Source organism: Gopherus flavomarginatus, chromosome 16 (assembly GCF_025201925.1).
Source record: "Gopherus flavomarginatus isolate rGopFla2 chromosome 16, rGopFla2.mat.asm, whole genome shotgun sequence".
NCBI classification, from domain to species: domain Eukaryota; kingdom Metazoa; phylum Chordata; order Testudines; family Testudinidae; genus Gopherus; species Gopherus flavomarginatus.
The window spans coordinates 19,607,517-19,628,708 of NC_066632.1; positions in this window are offsets into that span (position 1 = coordinate 19,607,517).

Here is a 21,192-nt window from a genome sequence, read left to right on the forward strand (position 1 = left end):
TATCCCCCAGACAGGTCCCAGTGCCCCACGGAGACCAGTTCCTGCAGAGCATCCCCCAGCCAGGCCCCAGTACCTCACAGAGCCCCGTTCCTGCTGAGCATTCCCTGGCCAGGCCCCAGTACCCCACAGAGCCCTGTTCCTGCTGAGTATCCCCAAGCAAGGCCGCAGCGTCCCATGGAGCCCCATTGCTGCAGAGCATCCCCCAGCCAGGCCCTAGTGCCCCACGGAGCCTCATAGGGGCCTTTCAAGTTATTTTTTTAAGGAGAATTGAAATTCATGGCTGTCAAGGCCAAGGGACCCTGCAGCCTGATCTCCTGTAGCACCAAGTGAGAGAACTGCATCCAGAGCCCCTGCCACAGGGGCACTATTCCCCCGATCCACATGAGTCCCACTGTCCCAGAGGGCCAGGTTGAGCTGATGCAGAGCTGTCAGAGAGATGCCTAACCACACAGCAGAGGCTCCAAGAGATGGAGAATCTGCCCCATCCTTGGGTGTCATTCCAATAATTAATTCCCTCCCCATTAAAAAGTTGCACCATGTCACCTTGAGGGGAGGGATAGCTCACTGGTTTGCACATTGGCCTGCTAAAACCCAGAGTTGTGGGTTCAATCCTTAAGGGGACTATTTAGAGAACTGAGGTAAAAATCTGTCTGGGGATTGGCCCTGCTTTGAGCAGGGGGGTGGACTAGATGATCTCCTGTGGACCCTTCCAACCCTGATATTCTATGATCTCCAGTTTGAATGTGACTCATTTCAGCTTCCAGCCATTAGATCACATTATGCCTGATTAAAGACCCTCTAAAATCAGATACTTTTTCCTCACATAGGTACTTCTAGACCTCAAGTCAGTCATCCTTAACATTGTTTTGGAGAAACTAAACAAACTGAGCTCCATTAATCTCACTATTCAGCCAGTTTTCCTGACCTCAGATTTTTCTGGTGCATTTTCCCAGAGCCCTTTCCCCCATTTCAAATCCCATGTTGCAATGTGGACTCCAGAGCTGGGTGCAGTATTCAATAACAGCCTCTCTGGTGTTATATACATCTAATGTTCCAAACTCCATGACTATGTGAGCCACTAGCAGGCACTAGTCCCACCATATTTCACATGTTCACCCTGCTGACCTGATGCCAGATCTTAGCAAAAATGCCACTAATTTTGGAATTTCAGGATGCAGCCCCCTGCCTGTTTTCATTAGGGAGGGATTAACCTAGTCCCTATCTGACATGCTCAGATCAAGACAGCAAACCTTACTGCTGCCACAAGGGATGTCACTCTAAAGAGCAGAAATAACTGTCCATGCAGAGAAGGAGGTATTCTCTGTAGCTGAAGGGCACCTGGATCCGGTGAGCTTCATGACATATGATGAGCCCTCCCCAGTCTCTCTGACCAGCATCCAGAACCACTGGCCAGCATGGGGGTTCATCACCCATTGAATACTGCCCCAGCTATCACCACTACTCCAGCTCTGTATGCAGTGAGTGCGCTCTCCTTAGCAAAGCATGTGCAGCTTTCTCACCGCAACAGGCTGCTGCCAATATGTGCCCCACCACCTCCTGTGCCCTGCACCAGCCTCTTCTAGCCAAAATGAGAGTTACCTGAAAGGGCTGACAAGAGAAAGGGACAATTGTGCTGGGAACCCGAGTTCAGGGACCCTCCAGAATGTCTGTAATAGGGAGTAATGGGGAGTGAAATGGGAGAGTGGAGACACAGCAAACATAATGTACTGTAGCCCAAAATTTCTCTCAATGGACCTGTGCACAAAGGACAATGTTTGACACAGGTCCTGTTCTGTGTTAGATCCATGCCTCACCACTGGTTGGACCAGAAGCTGCAGACTGAAATCTAGAGTGTGCTGCACCAGAACCAATTTGCTTGACTAAGTTGCTGAGCTAACGCCACCAGTGGGCAGGGGAGCCAGAAAGGAGAGCCGAGCTCTCCCACAGCATTCACAGAGCAACCCTGCTTACTGCGGCAGTAGGACCCATGAGATGTGCTCCCAGATGTCTGCACAATACATGTGGCACCAGCGTAGGTGCAAGGTGTTATGGCAACTGGATGGTCTGCAGCATGGCCCCTCTCCTTCATGATTGGCTGATCCCAGGGATGTAACTGGGTGGGGCAGGGGTCACCCCTAGAGTCACACCCCTAGAGTCACAAAGTCAGCATTCCCATCTGGGTCATACATTCAGAGAGTTCAGCACCAGCAGGGACCATTCTTATCATCCAGCCTGACATCCTGTGTAACACAAACCAGAGAATGTCCCCAAATTAATTCCTAGAGAAGAGCTTTTAGAAAACCATCCAATCTTGATTTTAACATTGCAAGTACTGGAGAATCCACCACAACCCTTGATAAACTGTTCCACTGGTTAATTACCCTCTCGGTTAAAAATTTACACTATACTGCCAGTCTGAATTTGTCTAGCTTTAACTTCCAGCCATTGGGCCATGTTATGCATTTCTCTGCTAGACTGAAGTGACCATTATTAAATATTTGTTCCCCACGTAGGTACTTTATAGACTGTGATCAAGTCACACCTTAACCTTCTCTTTGTTAAGCCATATAGATTGAGCTCTTTGAGTCTATCACTATAAGGCATGTTTTCTAATCCTTTAATCATTCTCATGGCTCTTCTCTGAACCCTCCTATTTATCATCATTAAGGCTATGTTTTAGTCGTGGGTATTTTTAGCAAAAGTCATGGATAGGTCATGGGCAGTAAACAAAAATTCATGACTTGCACTATATACACCTGACTATATCTTGGCGGAGGGGACAGCCCAGGGACGACATGGGTGCTGGAAGGGGTGGCCTGGGACCCCTGCTAGTGCTGTGGGGGGAGGGAAGTACTGCGTGGCCCGGGACCCCCACTGGTGCTGAGACAGGGCAGTTGGTGGGGCTGGCAGGCTCCCTACCTTGCTCTGTGCTTCCCTGGAAGCAGTGACATCCCCATCCCTTAGCTCCTAGATGAAGGCATGGCCAGGCAGCTCTGTGCACTGCCTCTACCCCAAGCGCTGGCTCTGTAGTTCCCATTGTCCAGGAACCGTGGCCAATGGGAACTGCAGGGACAGAGCCTGCAGGTGGAGGCAGCATGCAGAGCTGCCTGGTCACACTTCTGCCTGGGAGCTCAGGGATGTCGCTGCTTCCAGGAAGTCTCCCCGAAGTAAGCACCTTCTAGAGCCCTCACCTCTTCCTGCACCCCCTCCCACACCCAAACTACTGCTGCTGCTGGAGTAGGGGGGCAGGCAATGGCCTGAGACTGCCCCAGCAGTGGCCAGTGAGACTGGTCCGGGGGCTGCCCAAGCGGGCTCCGGGCCCCGAGCCCACCGCTGCAGAAGTCCCGGAAAGTCTTGAAATCTGTGACTTCCATGATCTCTGTGACAAACTCGCAGCCTTAAGCATCATCTATCTTGAATTGTGGGCACCAGAGCTGGACACAGGATTCCAGCAGAGGTCCCATCAGTGCCAAATACAGAGGTGAAATAACCTTCCTACTCCTGCTCAAGATTCCCCTCTTTATGCATTCAAGGATCACAATAGTCCTTTTGGTCACAGCATCGAAGTAGGAGCTCATGTTCAGCTGATTATCCACCATCACCCCCAAACCTTTCTCAGAATCACTGCTTGCCAGGATAGAGTCCCCCATCCTGTGAATATGGCCTGCAGTCCTTGTTCCCAGGTGTACACGTAACACCAACAGACCCCAGTTGTTGCTGTGCAGGATTGAACCTGGGGCCTCTGAATCTTAGTGCATGAGCTTCTACAGCATGAGCTAAAAGCCACCTGGCTGTCAGCTAAGGCTGTAGAGCAGATTCATTAAGCTCTCTCTCTAAGCGGTTTCGGTGCCGCTAGATGGGACAGAACACCACACCCAGAAGGTGTGTGGGTTACGTACACATTTACATTTAGCTGTATTAACACACATATTGTTTGCTTGTGCCCATGTAACTCACACACCTTCTGGGTGTGGTGTTCTGTCTCACCTAGTGACACCGAGACCACTTAGAGAGAAAGATAAAATAAGTCTTCTCTACAGTGTTAACTAACAGGCAGTTGTCTTTTAGCTGATGCCATAGAGGCTCATGCACTAAACTCCAGAGATTCCAGGTTTGATCCTGCCCACCAACGACCGGGGTCTGTCGACGTTACACCAAGTTTACCAAGTGAGCTGAATCAATAACCTGTCCTTTTCATTACCTACTACTTCCCCAATTTTTGTGTCATCTCCAAACTTCATTAGTGATGAGTTTATGTTTTCTTCCAGGTCATTAATAAAAATGTTAACTAGCATAGGGCCAAGAACCAACCCCTGCAGAGTCCCCCTAGAAACACATCCATTTGATGATGATTTCCTGTTTACAGTTACATTTTTTAGGCCTATCAGTTAGCCAGCTTTTAATCCATTTAATGTGTCACGTTAATTTAATATCTTTCTAGTTCTTTAATCAAAATGTCATGCGATACCAAGTCAAATGACTTACTAAAGTCTATGTCTATTACATCAATATTATCAACCAAATTTATAATAATATAAAAATATCAAGTTAGTTGGACAGGATCTATTTTCCATAAACCCATATAGATTGGCATTAATTATATTTCCCTAATTATTATATTAATATTAATGTTTTATTAATTCTTTCCGTGTCTCTCAGGGTAAGTTTATGCTACCCACTGCATCGGCGGGCAGCGATTGATCCAGCAGGGGTCGATTTATTGTATCTAGTCTAGACGTGATAAATCGACCCCTGAGTGCTCTCCTGTCGACTCCTGTACTCCACCGCCGCGAGAGGCACAGGCAGAGACAACGGGGGAGCGGTAGCAGTTGACTCACCACAGTTATTCATGTAGCTGAGTTGCGTAGCTTAGATCAATTCCCCCGCCCCCCAGTGTAGACCAGGCCTCAGTGATCCACAGCAGAAACACGAACCATTCTCTGAAAGTGCCTGAGATGCCCAGATGAGAAGGATGGGCTGTAGACTCAACACTTGCAATATCGAAGGGGCCAGAGTGACTCCATGGTGCGGGCCCTGATGAGATTTGCATTTGAAATGAGAGTTAAATCTCCTGACTGTGCAAGAAGAACTCAGGCCTTGGCTACACTTGCGAGTTAGTGTGCAATAAAGGAGCCCCGTGCTCTCTCCCCGTCCACACTGGCAAGGCACGTAGAGCGCTCCTGGTACTCCACCTCAGCGAGAGGAATCATGTTTGCTGCGCCTTGGCTACAATGCCTGGGCATCAGTGTGAATGAGGTGTTGCATTACTGCACTTGGATCGGCCTCCGGAAACATCCCATAATCCCCTTAAGTCAAGTGGCCACTCTTGTCATTGTTTTTGAATCACTGCAGGAATGCGGATATGCCCTGTGAAAGCTCCATTTCTGACAGCTGGCTGCTTATCTGCTTCGAGACAAAGCAACCATTAGTGTGGAATGCTGTGTGTGTGAGAGAGAGAGGCAGGGGGAAGGGGGAGTCTGCTGCTGTCTGAACTTACAAGACAGCATGCTGACATGCTCTCAGCCCCCCCAAAGCCCACTTTCTCTCCCCTCCATACACACAACACACTCCCTGTCAAACTCCCTCCTCTCCCCATTTGAAAAGCACATTGCAGTCACTTGCATGCTAGGATAGCTGCCTATAATGCACCGCTCCCAGTTCCGCTGCAAGTGCTGCAAATGTGGCCACGCCAGTGCGCTTGAAGCTGTAAGTGTGGACAAACTGCAGCGCTTTCTCTACTGCACTCTAGGAAGGCTGGTTTCATTCAAAGTGCTCTTAAGCCATTTAATGTGTCAGTGTCTGTTCCCCACCTCTCTGTCCCAGTTCTTGCCTGGCTGTTAGAGAATGGAGCACATAGTCTGAGGCTCCACAAGGAAATCTCTTTGTTACTGTATGGGTTATTTTGCAGGCAGTTAAGCAACACATCTTTTGACCCATTCTTCCAATGCCCCTAGCAGAGTCCTGAAACTTGTGAGCTGAAAATGGATTCACTGAAGATTATTCCAAACTCTGAAACCAGTTATTTTGAAAGTTTATTCATGTGCATGTTTTTTATTTATGATGAGACAGTTAGAACCATTTCTCTTCATTCTGCAGTGATTTATAGATTCCAAGGCCAGAAGGGACCATTATGATCATCTAGTCCAATGGTTCTCAAACTTTCCAGAGTACTGGATCCCTTTCAGGAGGCTGATTTGTCTTGTTTACCCCGAGTTTCACCTCACTTAAAAACCACTAGCTTACAAAATCATACATAAAAATACACAAGTGTCACAGTGCACTAGTACTGAACAATTGCTTCCTTTCTCATTTTTACTGCATAATTATAAACTAAAATCACAACCTCCAAACCACTGAGAAACACTGATATAGAGCAGTATAAACAAGACCATGACGTTGACCATGAAATTTTAGTTTGTACTGACTTCTCTAGTGCTTTTCATGTAGCTTATTGTAAAACTAGGCAAATCTCTAGATGAGTTGATGTACCTCCCTGGAAGACCTTTGTGTACCTCCGTTGGAGAACCACTGACCTAGTCTGATCTCCTCCTGGATAACACAGGCCAGAGACCCTCCCCAGTTATTCCAGCATCCAGCCCATCACTTCTGGTTGACAAGATCTTTTAGAGTTACCCAATCTTGATTTAAATTAGGACTGTCAAGCGATTAAAAAAATTAATCATGATTAATCACATTGTTAAACAATAATAGAATGCTATTTGTTTAAATATTTTTGGATGTTTTCTACATTTTCAAATATACTGATTTCAATTACAACACATAATACAAAGTGTACAATGCTCACTTTATATTTATTTTTTATTACAAGTATTTGCACTGTAAAAAAAACAAAAGAAAGGGTATTTTTCAATTCACCCCATACAAGTACTATAGTGCAATCTTTTTATCATGAAAGTTGAATTTACAAATGTAGAATTATGTACAAAAAACCAGTTTTAATTTTTAATACAATGTAAAATTTTAGAGCCTGCAAGTCCACTCAGTCCTAATTCTTGTTCAGACAATCGCTCAGACAAACAAGTTTGTGTACATTTGCAGGACATTGTTTACAATGTCACCTGGAAGTGAGAACAGGTGTTCTCATGGCACTGTTGTAGCTGGCAGTGGCATCGCAAGATATTTATGTGCCAGATGTGTTACCTGCACACTTTAGGGCATCCCACCTTTTCCTAATCCGTAGGGCTCCAGGTGTAACCCAGTTAATTTAGACACCCCCACCTTTTCCCAATTTGTAGGGCTCCAGGGAAAAAGCACCTACCCATACCCAATTCGTAGGGTTCAGGGTGTAACTAACCTGGTCAATTTAATTACCCACACCCTTTCCCCAATACGTTGTGCTCCGGGTATATACTACTTCTGCAGATGTGCAGGACATTTTATCAGTGAAAGAGCCTGACACAGTAATATCCTGATCCTCTATTTATTAACAGTTACCAAGCAGAATACACATTAAGCATACAGTGCCATGCTCACCAATCCTGATCACACAGGCAGACTTTCCAAGTTGGCCAGCCAAAGTTGGTCTCATCTGAGTCCCAGTTGCTGCACATCATGGTCATGCAGAGGATTCTCACCAGCTCTGATCTTAGGCTGAGTCTTGGGGGCGAGTTCTTCTTCTTCCAGGTCTTTCCTTCTTCTTCTTCTCCTTTTCCCAGCTGGTCTCCTTCTTGGACCCCTGTTTATATAGTGAAACTTGGGTCCTGATTAGCTATAACTTAACCAATCATTTTACTGAAATCTATCTAACCAATCCTAACATATAGTAACTTAATTCTCTGACCAGTTATATCCCACTATCCTAATTAACTTACATCTAGCAAAATTAATTATACAGCAGACAGAAACAATTAAAGAACCAGACAGAGATCATACAGGTAAACTATAGGGAAGTGGGGACCATAATGACAAAACAAGAAAGAAAAGATCGCAACCACAGCTATTGATAAGTGATTTCTTGCCAGACAGGCTGCTATCAAACTAAGTTTTCTTTAACCAACTTAAGATCCGTTTCTTTATCTGGTGATAGTGGGTGCCATTAGGATGGGGTCTCCTTAACAGCCTGATATTACATTGTTTTAATGTAAATTAGATGGAATGTGAGGATGTGACTTCTTGCTTCTCAGCTAATGGCTGCTGCTTGGCTGCCCTTTTAATCTGGCTGCAGACGAAGCCTTAGACTTCAGGCTTGCAATATGGCTGCAGACAAAGGCCTTATCCTTACAGTTGCACTAAAGATTCATATGTCCCTTCATGTTTCAACCACCATTCCAGGGGACATGCATCCATGCTGATGATGGGTTCTGCTCGATAACCATGGACCAATGCGTGTTCATTTTCATTATCCGAGTTAGATGCCACCAGCAGAAGGTTGATTTTCTTTTTTGGTAGTTCAGGTTCTGTAGTTTCCGCATCATTGTTGCTCTTTTAAGACTTCTGAAAGCATGCTCCACACCTCATTCCTCTCAAATTTTGGAAGGCACTTCAGATTCTTAAACCTTGGATGGAGTGCTGTAGCTATCTTTAGAAATCTCACATTGGTACTTTCTTTGCGTTTTGTGAAATCTGCAGTGAAAGTGTTCTTAAAATGAGCAACGTGCTGGGTCATCATCCGAGACTGCTATAACATGAAATATATGTCAGAATGCGGGTAAAACAGAGCAGGGGATATACAATTCTCCCACAAGGAATTCAGTCACAAATTTAATTAACACATTTTTTTTTTAAATGAGCATCATCAGCATGGAAGACTGTCCTCTGGAACGGTGGCCGAAGCATGAAGGAGCATATGAAAGTTTAGCATATCTGGCACATAAATATCTTGCAATGCTGGCTACAAACGTGCCATGTAAATGCCTGTTCTTACTTTCTGATGACATTCTAAATAAGAAGAAGGCAGCATTATCTCCTGCAAAAGTCAACAAACTTGTTTGTCTTAGCGACTGGCTGAACAAGAAGTAGGACTGGGTGGACTTGTAGGCTCTGAAGTTTTATATTGTTTTATTTTTGAATGCAGTTACGTAACAAAAAAAACCTATATCTATATGTAAGTTGCACTTTCATGATAAAGAAATTGCACTACAGTAGTTGTATGAGGTGAATTGAAAAATAGTATTTCTTTCGTTTATCATTTGTACACTGCAAATGTCTGTAATAAAAATATAATATACACTTGGATTTAAATTACAACATAGAATACAATGTATACGAAAATGTAGAAAAACATCCAAAATATTTAATAAATTTAATTGGGATTCTATTGTTTAACTGTAGGATTAAAACTGCGATTAATCATTATTAATTTTTTAAATCACAATTACTTTTTTTGAGTTAATCACAGGAGTTAACTATGATTAATTTACAGCCCTAATTTAAATTGGTGATAATCCACCACATCATAGAATCATAGAAAAATAGAATATCAGGGTTGGACGGGACCTCAGGAGGTCATCTAGTCCAACCCCCTGCTCAAAGCAGGACCAATTCCCAACTAAATCATCCCAGCCAGGGCTTTGTCAAGCCTGACCTTAAAAACCGCTTAGGTCAGTTGTGCCAACGATTAATCACCTCCCTTGTTTAAAAAAAATTGCACCTTATTTCTAGCCTGAGTGTATCTAGTTTCAGCTCTCAGTCACTGGATCTCTTGCTGCCTTTGGCTGGAAGATTAAAGAGCCCCCTGCGTACTTATCAGGATCCAGTCACCTTGAAAGTCACCTTTGTGTGAAGCCTCATCCAGTAGGCAACCTCTGAAAACACCCACCAGAGTAGGTGGGCAATGGGGAGTCTGAGGATCCCAATGGGACTCAGGCATGAGCCAGGCATTATGTAGCTGGCCATGCTTGTACCTGTGGCAGAAGTGCTTAGGAGACTTTATAGTGGCAATTTAGGCACCAAGGGACTTCGGTGCCTACACAGTTAGGTGGTGTTTTCTGGATTGAGATATATAAATTAGAGTTGCCAACTTTCTAATTGCACAAAACTGAATACCCGTGCCCCATGCCCTGCCCTGCCCCTTCCCCGAGGCCCCACCCCTACCCCATCCCTTCTCCAAGACCCCACCACCACTCAAGGGGAAGGGGGCTCTGGACTGGGGCAGGGGGTTGGGATGTAGGAGGGGGTGCAGGCTCTGGAATGGAGTTTTGGTGCAGAAGGGGGCTCAGGGCTGGGACAGGGGATTGAGTTGCGGGCTCTTGGAGGAAGTCTGGGTGCGGGAGGAGGGTACACATTAGGGCAGGGGGGGTTCAAGGTGAGGGCTCCAGCCGGTCAGCAGTGCAGCAGGGTTAAGGCAGAGTCCCTGTCTTCCCTAGCGCTGCAGGGCTCCCGGAAATGACCACCAGGTCTGGCTCCTAGGTTCAGCAGCGGCCAGGCCCTGCATTGTGCATGCTGCCCACACACACAGGCACTGCCACCACAGCTCTCAGTGGCTTCAGTTCCTAGCCAATGGGAGCTGCAGAGCCAGCACTCGGTAGGGGCAGAGTGTGGTGCCTCCCTGGCCACCCCTGCACCTAGGAGCCAGACATGGCCAGAGGCAGCTCCAGGCACCAGCGCTCCAAGCGCGTGCCTGGGGTGGCAAGCCGTGGGGGGAGCCCTGCCGGTCCCTGCAAGGGTGGTAGTCAGGCAGCCTTCAGCGGCTTGCCTGCGGGAGGTCTGCCAGTCCCGTGGATTCGGCAGCAATTCGGCGGCAGGTATGCCGAAGCCATGAGACTGGCGGACCTCCTGCAGGCAAGACGCCGAAGGCAGCCTGCCTGCCGTGCTTGGGGCAGCAAAAAAGCTAGAGCTGCCCCTTGACATGGCGACTGCTTCCAGGATCTGCGTGAAGCCAGGTCTGTCAGGGACCCTGCCTTAACCCCACTGCACTGCCGGCTGGACTTTTAACAGCAGTGCTGACCAAAGCCACCAGGGTCCCTTTTCGACCGGGCATTCCCTAATGTAAATCCCTTTGCAGATCTAGCCGCACTTGGGTGGGAAAGTATTTGTAGCTACTTGGATGTAGCCAGTTTTTTTTGTTTATTATTCATTTATTGTGCAATGTTATGATTAATCAATATGTCACATCATATATATTCATTGTATGTTAATTAGAGTTAAGTTGTACGATTATAGAAGTATAAAGTTAATCAATATTTAAAGGAATCATTATTAGATATAAGTAAGACAAGCTGAAACGCAAGAACCTGTAGGCTGAGGCCTGCAAGATTTTAGCTTAGCTATTTTAGGCCTTGGAGAGAAGAAATGCTGACATGTAAATGACCGAGAAATAATCCAATGCTCTAAGATTATGGGAAAAGAGGTACCAAATGGTAATATTGTGAAAGGCTAGCCAGAAGATTAAATTTTAAATTATAAAATACTGTAAAAGCAAATATTGTCTCCAACATGTGTCTTAACCACAGAATATAGAGAGTACATCAATGTTAGTGAGAACCTACACGGCCTATAGAATTTAGGGCCTCTTATGTTTCTAGGGGACACAGACCAATAAGAAAGAGAGGGTTGACACTTCACCTACATTCTGCGCATGTATATGATAGACAGAATCACATTATAAAAAGGTGCCCACAGGGGCGGCTCTCTGTTTTTTGCCACCCCAAGCACAGCAGTCAGGCAGCCTTCAGCAGCGTTTCTGTGGGAGGTCTGCCGCGGTCATGCGGATTTGACGGCATTTCTGCGGGTGATCTGCCGGTCCCACGCCTGTGGCGTACCTGCTGCCGAATTGCCTCCAAAGTGACAGGACCAGCGAACCTCCCGCAGGTATGCCACCAAAGGCTGCCTGACTGCTGCCCTCCAAGCGACCGGCAGGTCGCCCCCTGCGGCTTGCCGCCCTAGGCACATGCTTGCTGCGCTGGTGCCTGGAGCCGCCCCTGAGTGCCCAGAGCAGGAAAATTGAGCTTCCTGTGGGAAACCTCCATCAGGGATCATCCCCGCATTGATGACACATATTAGTGCACATAACAAAATTCATTCTGCACAACGGTAGGAAAAAGTAGAGGGAACACTGGTTGCAACCCCATTTTAATGGGGTCACCAGGGTTGGCTTACACTTCCTGGAGCCCAAAGCCGAAGCCCAGGCCCCACCACCCCACTGGGCTTTGGTTCCCCAGCTCAGGGTGGTGGGGCTCAGGCTTTCCCCCACCCCCTGGGGTGGCAGGGCTCAGGAAAGCTCAGGCTTCTGTCACCCTTCCTGGGGTCATGTAGTAATCTGTGTTGTCAAAAGGATGTCATGGGCAATGAAGTTTGAGAACCCCTGATCTAGGGGTTCCTTTTCAACAATACAACACAGAACCAGCTTGAGTCCCCACCCAGTAACCTAGGACAATTACACACCACCACTGGGTGCCTCTGTGAGGCAATACTTCCCTACCTGCAAGCACAGAGTCTGAATGTAGAAAAGAAACTTAATGAAAGGAGGGAAGTCACCTGACATTAATAAGGGAAAATGCCACAAGCAGGATTCATAATCATAAAACTGTGAGCAGGACACCCACTCCGGAGTGCCTTGTGCAGAGTCTTCTGCCTCATGTTCTTAAGTTCTACAACCAAAAGTTCCTTTTCTGTGCCCCTGTCATAACTACAAAAGGAAGGGAACAACCCTCCTGTGTACAATACTATAAAATCCCTCCTGGCAAGAGACACTAAAATCCTTTTACCTGTAAAGGGTTAAGAAGCTCAGGTAACCTGGCTGACACCTGACCCAAAGGACCAATAAGGGGACAAGATACTTTCAAATCTTAGTGGGGGAAAGGCTTTTGTTTGTGTGCTCTTTGTTTTGGGGGTTGTTTGCTCTGAGGACTAAGAGGTATCAGACATCAATCCATGCTTTCCAAATCTCTCTAAACAAGTCTCTCATATTTCAAACTTGTAAGTAACAGCCAGGCAAGGCTTGTTAGTTTTATCTTTGTTTTCTCAACTTGTAAATGTTCCTTTTGCTAAGGAGTTTACCTCTGTTTGCTGCAACTTTGAACCTAAGGCTAGAGGGGGTTCCTCTGGGCTCTTTAAATCTGATTACCCTGAAAAGTTATTTTCCATCCTAATTTTACAGAGATGATTTTTACCTTTCTTCCTTTAATTAAAAGCCTTCTTTTTAAGAACCTGATTGATTTTTCCTTGTTTTAAGATCAAGGGGGTTGGATCTGGACTCACCAGAAATTGGTGGGGGGAAAGGAGGCAGAATGGTTAATTTCTCCTTGTTTTAAGATCCAAGGGTTTGGATCGGTGTTCACCAGGGAACTGGTGGAGGAGTCTCTCAAGGCTACCCAGGGAAGGGTTATAGTATTTGGGAGGGAGAAATTCTTGAGGGGAGGCAGACAGTTTCCCAAATGATTCATTAACAATTTGAGTGGTGGCAGCAACCAGATCTAAGCTGGTAATTAAGCTTAGGGGTTCTCATGCAGGTCCCCACATCTGTACCCTAAAGTTCAGAGCGGGAAAGGAACCTTGACAGCCCCAGTCTGCTCCCTCACTATACCCCACTCACAGTGGTTGTCTTTGGTCAGTGAGGACCCAGGTTTCAGAGGTGCATCTGTTTGAGGTCATCTCCCAACCAGGGAAGAAGACACCTTGCTTGCTCTGCCATCCTAGCACTTGCTCTGGCTGGCTGCCGAGCCAGCCATAGTTCCTTGCAGCTGGCTCCCTTGCCAGCCGTTTGTTGCCTTGCCAGCCATTCGTTCCACTCACCGGCTCGGCAGCCGTTATTCACCAGCTGACTGTTAGTCACCTTCTGCTGCCACCGGCTTTGACCTCTGTGTGATGAGTTCCCCCCTCAGGGTGCCACTTGGAATTGGGGTACCACTGAGCCCACCTGGTACACCAGCCTGGGCTCTCTTTACACTATATTGCTGAGGCAAGCCAGCAAACACCTCCCTCAGGGTTCACACTCACTTTACCAGCAGCACACATACAGGTAGGATTCAGAACTCAACCAAGAAGCTATACACACAAACGCTGAGATCAGCTTTGCATGAGAAGGCTCATCTAGGGAACTACCCAGTGCTCAAGTGCACATCCCTCCTCTAGAAAGGTGTGCATTCACTGCTACAGCGCTTTCTGCTGGGCAGTCCAGGAATTAGCTCTTTCCAGACCCGGAGCACCTCCTGCTGGCCAGTTTCTCTCCCTTGGTTACTAGCTCCGTTGTCTCTACCACTTCTGGCCCCATGTCCCTCCCAGACCCTGGTACCCCTTACCCTGGGGTGCTGCCTCACAGCAGTGCCCTCACACGCTGGGTCTCCCCTCCTCAGGGGAACCCCAAACCCCCATACCCACCTTGCCTCAGTGGCTACTGCCAGCCTTCATCTAGCCCCCTTACTCAGGAGCAAACTGTAGTCTGCAATGGCCACTCATCATTGGCTAGGCGGCTGGACCTGCTGCCTTTCCCTGCAGCCCCAGTACCTCCCTAGACCTTCCTGCCAGGCCTCAGCCTGGGAGGTAGCCAGGTCTGAGCTCCCCAGCACTGCTCTGTTGAAGGTACCCTGTCTCTCCCAGGCAGCTAAGTTTTTCTCACTCCAGGGCTGGAGTGAGGCTCTTTCAGCTCCCTACTCACAGTCCTCTTATCAGGGCCAACTGTGCCCTGATTGAGCTGGCCATACCTGTGGCCTGGTATTCAGCCAACCTCCCTCAGCTGCTCTCACTCCTTTTATCCCAGGAGTGGGGTCATCGCCCCACTACAGAGGGTAAACCCAGAATTATACCATCTTACCCTGCACAGAGAATTGTACAGTATAAGCTAATGAAATTCATCCCCTCCCTCAATGTGGAGGAAGATATGCAAGAAATGTTTGCCCCCCAGTTATGAATTCCACACATTGGGTTTTAGACAAAACAAAAACAAGTTTATTAACTACAATAGATAGATTTTAAGTGATTATAAGGGGTAGCAAACCGATAAAAGCAGATTACCCAGCAAATAAAACAAAACACAATCTAAGCTTAATATACTAAAGACATCGGTTACACATAGCAAATTTTCACCCTAAATGATGTTTTAGGCAGATTGCAGAAATTGCTTGCAGCTTAAAAAAATAATAAATAAATGAATATATGGAGATACACCTATCTCATAGAACTAGAAGGGACCCCAAAAGGTCATTGAGTCTAGCCCCTTGCCTTCACTAGCAGGACCATGTACTGATTTTTGCCCCAGATCCCTAAGTGGCTCCCTCAAGGATTGAGCTCACAACCCTGGGTTTAGCAGGCCAATACTCAAACCACTGAGCTTAAAACTTCAGATATTGCATTCACAGGCTAGACAACCATCTAGCCTGGGCCCAGTCCTTCTCCCCTTGTCCAATCTATTTGTCAAGTGTTTCCAGCTGTCCTCTTTCTTGGGCAGGGAGTCAATGAAGAACCAGCCACAATTATGTCACTCCCCTGCCTCAAATAGTTTTTGCATGTGGCAGGAATCCTTTGTCTCCCAGTATAGTTCCCACCCTCGTTTAGTGGAAAAATTATCAGGGAGTCCAGTACCAGGTGACTTGGTCACATGACCCTGAAGCCATAACTCAGAGACTGTAGTGTCCCCAGGAAGACTTCTCAGTGGATGATTAGCATCTTCTAAGACCTATTGTTCTCCCTAATGGCTGTTCCCAGTGAGACATCTACACTAGTGGGCACATTTGTAATAGATGCATAGTCAATATTCCTAACTTCCGATACCAAAATGATACATGCATACAAATAGGATAATCCTATTCAGTAAATTATAACCTTTCCAGGGATAGCTCACATGCCTTAACTTGTATGAAATACATCATAGTTATGCCATAATCATATCATAGCAACATCTTTATGAAGAATACGAGGGCATAATACCACACTCTGCACATCAGTCTCTCAGTGATTTTCAGCTCTTTGGAGGCTGGGCAGAAACACGACCTCACCTCAAGTGATTTCAGACCTCATTTGAGCACTTTACCATAACAAAAAGGCTCCTATCAAAGCCTGTTTAGCTCTATCTTTGAACAGTGGGGAAGGAAGAGGTTAAACTAGACTTGGGGATCCTTAGGGAGTGTCTATACCTCCTGGCTAGGACACCTGTCCCTACTCCTCTTACTTTCATAGGGGGCTGGCGTTCAAGCCATTGGCTTAGCAAGTTCCTTTCAACTGAGGGTGATCCCTCAATCGGGACAAGCTCAGCACAGTTCTGCTCCCCTTTATTCATACAAGGAAGATAACAACATTGATAGCATTTCACTCCCCCTGCATTCAATACTATAGTGATCTGTAATCCAACACCAGCCAAAGCTGATCACTTAGAGCTACTCAACTCTTGTCTGCTAGACACCTACACACAGTGGGTGTGTTCATGTAAATACAGTATGCTCCTGAAGTCTCTCCCCCTTGTGGAAGGTGGATCCAGCTGAACCCTGCTCAGCAAACACTTGCAGGACAGCGCAGGAGTCCTGGGTGGTGCTTTGGTGGCCTGACCTGGGCCTGCTGGACGTGCCGCAGGGATAACCACCTGCCTGCTGGCCCAGGGCAGGATTGAAAGACGGACACATACTGTCTCACCACATAGAGACAAGTTTTGGGAACTGAGAGCACAGAGCCTTCCCTGGGGAAGCTGGGCTGGCTTGGACCACCATTTTGGACTGGCAGGACTCTGGATCAGACAGATGCGGGGTGGAGACCTTTGTTGTTTTAAAATCATTTTTCTCTAAATCCCTTGCTCCTGTGGTACAACTGGTACCTTGGGTTAAGGAGGCTGTGCAGTCACTATTCACCGCTGGTGTGGCACTGGCAGACCAGGTGCCAGCTCATGCCAAAACTCCTAGACCTCACTGAACATTGACAAATGCAGAGCTGGGAACTAGGCTGGCTCACCTGTGTATCAGCAATGTTAGAACAGGTGTGAAGTTCATAAGAACTTGTTTAGTCTTTGGACCTTATAAAAGGCTTGTGAGTTGCTGCCTGCATTAATCTCACTTATAAGAACCGTATCCCATGTTATAAGGTAAGATTTCAGTGTTTGCTCTGTAACTATGTAAGTGTTTGCTATGAAACTGGAACCCCCCCCTCCCCCCAGTCAGGACAGAAGTATTACCAAGTGTGAAATTAGTTTGTCATCTCCTGCCCAACAAAAGAAGGCCTACAAACACCTAATGAACCATTATGGAACATCAGTGGACAAAAGACTTTTTTGCTTGCTCCCCCTTCCACGCACTCATGAAGCAATAACATGCACAAACCCTCATCCCATCACAGTTTGAACTCTGACAGACAGGAATAAAAACACCTGATCACTGAGCTGTATGGCATTTGGGGAGGGCAGGATTTCTAAGCATAAGCAAAGAATCCCCAAGCAGCTTAGCCTGGGTTAGCCCGAAAGGACAGATAGAGCTTGCACATTGCCTTTTGGAACCTGACTGCACCTCACTTGTGTGTGTCTGTTACCTGCTTTCACCTTGTGAATAACTCTCATTTCTTCTTCCTCCTTAATAAATCTGTAGTTAGTATTACAGGATTGGCTACAAGCACTGTCTGTGGTTTGAGACCTGGGGTGTAACTGACCTGGGGTAAGTGACTGGTCCTTTGGGACCTAGAGTAATCTGAATATTGTTGTGATTCTTGGTCTAAGGGCCCATCTATTACAAAGGCCGGCTTGCCTGGGTGCAAGCTACACTGGGGTGCCCAAAGGGAATGTCCGTGACTGCATGAAAGGCTGTTATAGTGCTTTAGGAGTTCACGCTTGTTACTTGGTGAAATCATTCTAGAGCACATCGCCAGTTTGGGGTTTGTGCCCTGGTTGGCACCCCACATCTGTGAGCTTAGGCATTTGCTAGACTTTAAAAGAGCAATTCCAAAAATTAAGCACCCAAACTAGTTTTCTTGGAGGTTCATCTTAAAGGTTACAAGCAAACAAAAGCATCAGGGGTTAGCACAGAGGAGATCCACAAGCCAAAATAAGAAATAAACCTGATAGTATCTAACTAAACTTTTCCTATCAAATTATTCCTTCTAGATATGGAAAATACCTTTTCATACCTTGTTCAAACCTTACACAGCATTTCTGCTTATAGCATTTCTGCTCCATCCCTGCAGCCCAGAGACAGCAACCACAGACAAAAGGAAAGTTTCTTTCCCCATTTAAAAAAATTCTAGCCTTCCCATTGGCTCTTTTAGTCAGGTGCCCACTTTTTTTTTCTTTACCTGGGAGACTTTTTAACCCCTTACAGGTAAAGCAAGTAAAGAACAGCTACCAAGAGGGATTTTACAGCTAACTGGCTGGCTGGGTGTCCATCAAAGGGAGCTATCCCTCCCTTTATTTATCACAGGCTTCAGGACTGATCTTGATAAGTTTCTGGAGGGGATGGGATGGTGGGACTGCCTACAATAGCATGTAGCCGATCTGCAACTTCTAGCAGCAACTATCTCCAATGGCTGGATATGGGACACTAGATGGGGACAGCTCTGAGTTACTACACAGAATTCTTTATCAAGTGTCTGGTGCTGGGTCTTGCCCACATGCCCAAAGTCTAATTGATCACCATATTCGGGGTTGGGAAGGAATTTTCCCCCAAGTCGGATTGACAGAGATAGTGGGTTTTTCCCCCTTCCTCTGCAGCATGGGAAATGGGGTCACTTGCAAGTTTAAATTAGTGTAAATGGTGGATTCTCTGTAATTTGATGTCTTTAAATCATTATTTGAGGACTGCAATAACTCAGTCAGAGGTTATGGATCTATTACAGGAGTGGGTGGGTGAAGTTTTGTGGCATGTAATGTGCAGGAGGTCAGATTAGATGATAGTGCTGGCAGATGACAGAACAAGGAGCAATGGTCTAAGTTGAAGTGAAGAAGGTTTAGGTTGGATATTAGGAAAAACTATTTCACTAGGAGGATGGAAAGCACTGGAATGAGTTACCTAGGGAGGTGGTGGAATCTCCATCTTTAGAGGTTTTTATGTCCCGGCTTAACAAAGCCCTGGCTGGGATGACTTAGTTGGGGTTGGTCCTGCTTTGAGCTAGATGACCTCCAGAGATCTCTTCCAAGCCTAATCTTCTATGATTCTATGATCATGATGGTTCCTTCTGACCTTAAAGTCTATGAGTCTATGAGACTCTTCTTTAATTTATGCTATGGGGAAGCAGGCAGAGCATAAGAACATAAGAATGGCCATACTGGGTCAGACCAAAGGTCCATCTAGCCCAGTATCCTGTCTTCCAACAGTGGCCAATGCCAGGTGCCCCAGAGGGAATGAACTGAACAGGTAATTAAGTGATCCATTCCCTGTCGCTCATTCCCATCTTCTGGCAAATGGACCTCTCATCCATTAATAATCCTGTTATAGTCTTGGCCTTCACAACATCCTCTGGCAAGGAGTACCACAGGTTGACTGTGTGTAGTGTGTTGTGTGAAGAAATACTTCCTTTTGTTTGTTTTAAGCCTGCTGACTGTTAATTTCATGTGATGACCTCTAGTTCTTGTTTTATGAGGAGGAGTAAATAACACTTCCTTATTTACTTTCTCCACACCAGTCATGACTTTATAGACCTCAATCATATCCCCCCTTAGTTGTCTTTTTTCCAAGCTTAAAAGTCACAGTCTTATTAATCTTTCCTCATACGGAAGCCATTCTATACCCCTAATCATTTTTGTTGCCCTTTTCTGAACCTTTTCCAATCCCATCTTTTTTGAGATGGGGCAACCACATCTGCACACAGTATTCAAGATGTGGGGGTACCAAGGATTTATATAGAGGTAATATGATATTTTCTGTCTGATTATCTATCCATTTCCTAATGATTCCCAACATTCTGTTTGCTTTTTTGACTGCCGCTGCGCATTGAGTTGATGTTTTCAAAGAACTAGCCACAATGACTCCAAGATCTCTTTCTTGAGTGGTAACAGCTAATTTAGACACCATCATTTTATATGTATAGTTGGGATTATGTTTTCCAATGTGCATTTCTTTGAATTTATCAACATTGAATTTCATCTGCCATTTTGTTGCCCAGTCACCTAATTTTGAGAGATCCTTTTGTAGTTCTTTGCAGTCTGCCTGGGACTTAACTATCTTGAGTAGTTTTGTATCATCTGAAAATTTAGCCACCTCACTGTTTATCCCTTTTCCAGATCATTTATGAATATGTTGAATAGGACTGGGCCCATTACAGACACCTGGAGGACACCACTATTCTGAAAACTGACCGTTTATTCTTACCATATGTTTTCTATCTTTTAGCCAGTTACCAATCCATGAGAGATCCTTCCCTCTTATCCCATGACAGCTTATTTTGCTTAAGAGCCTTTGGTGAGGGACTTTGTCAAAGGTTTTCTGAAAATCTACATACAATATGTCCACTGGATCTCCCTTGTCAACATGTTTGTTGACCCCTCTCAAAGAATTTTAGCAGATTGGTGAGACATGATTTCTCTTTTCAAAAACCATGTTGACTCTTCCCCAACAAATTATGTTCATCTATGTATCTGACAATTTTGTTTTTTACTATAGTTTCACCAGTTTATCCGGTACTGAAGTCAGACTTGTAATTGCCGGGATAGTATCTGGACCCCTTTTTAAAAATTGCCATCACATTAGCTATCCTCTAGTCATTTGGTACAGAAGCTGATCTAAATGATAATTTACAGTTAGTAGTTCTGCAACTTTACATTTGCGTTCCTTCAGAACTCTTGGGTGATACCATCTGGTCCTGGTGACTTATTCCTGTTTAGTTTATCAGTTTGTTCCAAAACCTCCTCTAATGACACCTCAATCTGGGACATTTCCTCAGATTTGTCACCTAAAAAGAATGGCTCAGGTTTGGGAATCTGCCTCACATCCTCAGTCGTGAAGATCGATGCAAAGAATTCATTTAGTTTCTCCACAATGGCCTTATCCTCTTTGAGTGCTCCCTTAGCATCTCGATCGTCCCGTGGCCTCACTGGTTGTTTAGCAGGCTTCCTGCTTCTGATGTACTTCAAAAATAATTTTGATATTACTTTTTGAGTCATTTGCTAGTTGTTCTTCACATTCTTTTTTGGCCTTCCTAATTGTATTTTTACACTTCATTTGCCAGAGTTTATGCTCCTTTTTATTTTCCTCATTAGGATTTAACTTCCACTTTTTAAAGGATGCCTTTTTGCCTCTCACTGCTTCTTTTACTTTGTTAACCACGGTGGCACTTTTTTGGTTCACATACTGTTTTTTTAATTTGGGAAATACATTTAAGTTGAGCCTCTAT